Genomic DNA, 2119 nt, shown 5'->3' with positions numbered 1-2119 from the left:
CTCCATTTGCAATTTTCGTCAAGTTTGGCCGCGCGATAGGTGTCTAGATGTACGGTATCCGGCGGCGGGCAAGTCTTTGCTCGAATTTCGCGATATCGGAATCGCGCGAAACAGTTACGGCAGTTTCAAGGCAGTTTGACGAACAGCGCTGCACGTACGTTGCAGTTGCGATTGGTACGAAGGCAACCGGGAGACTCGTAACGCGAGAGTCTCGACTCCGTAACCCCGGGCGAGGTCGACTTAACACGCCGACACCACTGCGACCGGAGTATACGCGGGGGGAGGGTGCAGGCGGTACGCACTTTCTCTCTCTCCCTCCCTCTCTCTTTCCCGCCCTCCTTTTCGCTCGCTCGCCCTTCATACAAGCTGCACGTGTGCTCTCCTCATGGTCCCGGTCGGTCTTGGACGCAACGGCGCGCGTTAATGCGCCTTATATATCGATATCGTGTGTGCCGGTACTAGATACCGCGTAATAAGCACCAGTAGTCGGGGAGGTGGAGGGTCAATCTTCGTTCTGCACGCTTTAATGTGGGTAACATTAGCACGCGATGCACTATGCACGCCTGTTTGCATGATTGAATACACAATCGCGGATAATGCAACGCCAGCGATGCAATAGTTATCATTCGTCCTTTTGTTCCGAAACAGTGCTCGCGGATCGATGAAATAATTACGGTTTGCTGTTTGCCTTGATTACTTGTGACATGTCGGCTCGCAATTCCCGCCTATCCGGATACAATTCGGACGGGAGACAAGTTCGGACTTACGCCAGCGTTGCTTCCCCGAAGTTGGACGTGTGTATGCAAATAGTAGGTGCTAGGAAAAATATTACGAAATCCCCCGGTCGACTGTTACGCGTGTCACGGTTCAATAATCCCTCACAACGACATTTTAGTAGGGCCGTCGCTGGAGTGTAGTAAAAAAATAAAAGAGGGGCGATGTTTACGCGAGAAGCTACGCGCGTCGGAGGGAAAAAAGTTAATGATTCCTCGTCGTTTTTCTACGAGAGTGCCGCCGCTGTTCACGCATCTCGATGAATGCGGAGGCGACGGCCGGAAATGAAATCGTCATCGATCTCATTTGAAAAGCTGCCCGTACGACAAATTCGTATTAATGACCAGGCACGTTTCTGCATTTATGCGTACTCATCGCCCGGCACGAAGGTTTGACGTAACAGTTGCGAACGATCCCGGATAGCTCTCGGCGCGGGCGGAGAGAGTTTCTCTTATTGTCGACTTCAAATTGGTCGGACATCATATGTCGCCGGGCCCGGCGACATTTGGACCTCTGTCATGCAGATTCTCCGACAATCGATAGCATACGGCTGCAGCCCGATACGACACGTTCAATCACGCGCACCGCTCGTCCGTAATCAAATTATAAAAGAACGTCTCCAACGTGAATAAAAAAAAAGTATCTTAGAGAGAATTATTGCACGCGCGCGCGAGATTCTTTTAGAAAATTTCGCTGTCCGAACGTGCGTTTGTTTTTTTTCTTTTCTTTCGTTATCTCCGAGGCTACCGCGTTTTCTCATTAAAGTTAAAGTTAGACTTTCAGTTGCGCGTTGTGCTTAATGGCGTTGGAATATAACAATGCGACAATGAGGTATTCACGATATTTCAATGCTATTAAGTAATTAACATTACCTCTTAGTACGCGCGGTATTGCCGAGAGACGCGACATTGCTGGCGCGAATTAAATCGGATTACAGAAGGCAGAAACGAACAAACAAAGGCGGGAACGATTCCCGCATTCCCGGTTAATGCCGCTCACGAAAACTCCCGCGGCGCATCCACCCTCCGTTTCCCGATAGGAGTTGACGACGCGCGCGATTTTATTTTACACGGTGTATCGCAAACGACGGGGCAGTCGCCGTGAAAACGTGCGACGAAATTCTGCAAAAAGAAAAAACGCAATGGGAACAGGGTTATCGCACGCCACGGGATCGGTTTGCAAAAAAAAAGGCACCATCCTCGAACGTTCGTCCATCATTCCCCGCGGGATGATGTCATGTATTGAACCACCCTCGCATACAGACTGTTGGTTACGCGCACCTACGCGCGCACACATGCACACTCATTCGTCATTATACAGGGTGTTTCAGGGTTAAATGTCCTGA

Source organism: Vollenhovia emeryi, unplaced genomic scaffold (genome assembly GCF_000949405.1).
Source record: "Vollenhovia emeryi isolate VEMERY1.0 unplaced genomic scaffold, V.emery_V1.0 DF939127.1, whole genome shotgun sequence".
Taxonomy (NCBI): domain Eukaryota; kingdom Metazoa; phylum Arthropoda; class Insecta; order Hymenoptera; family Formicidae; genus Vollenhovia; species Vollenhovia emeryi.
This window is presented reverse-complemented; position numbering follows the sequence as displayed.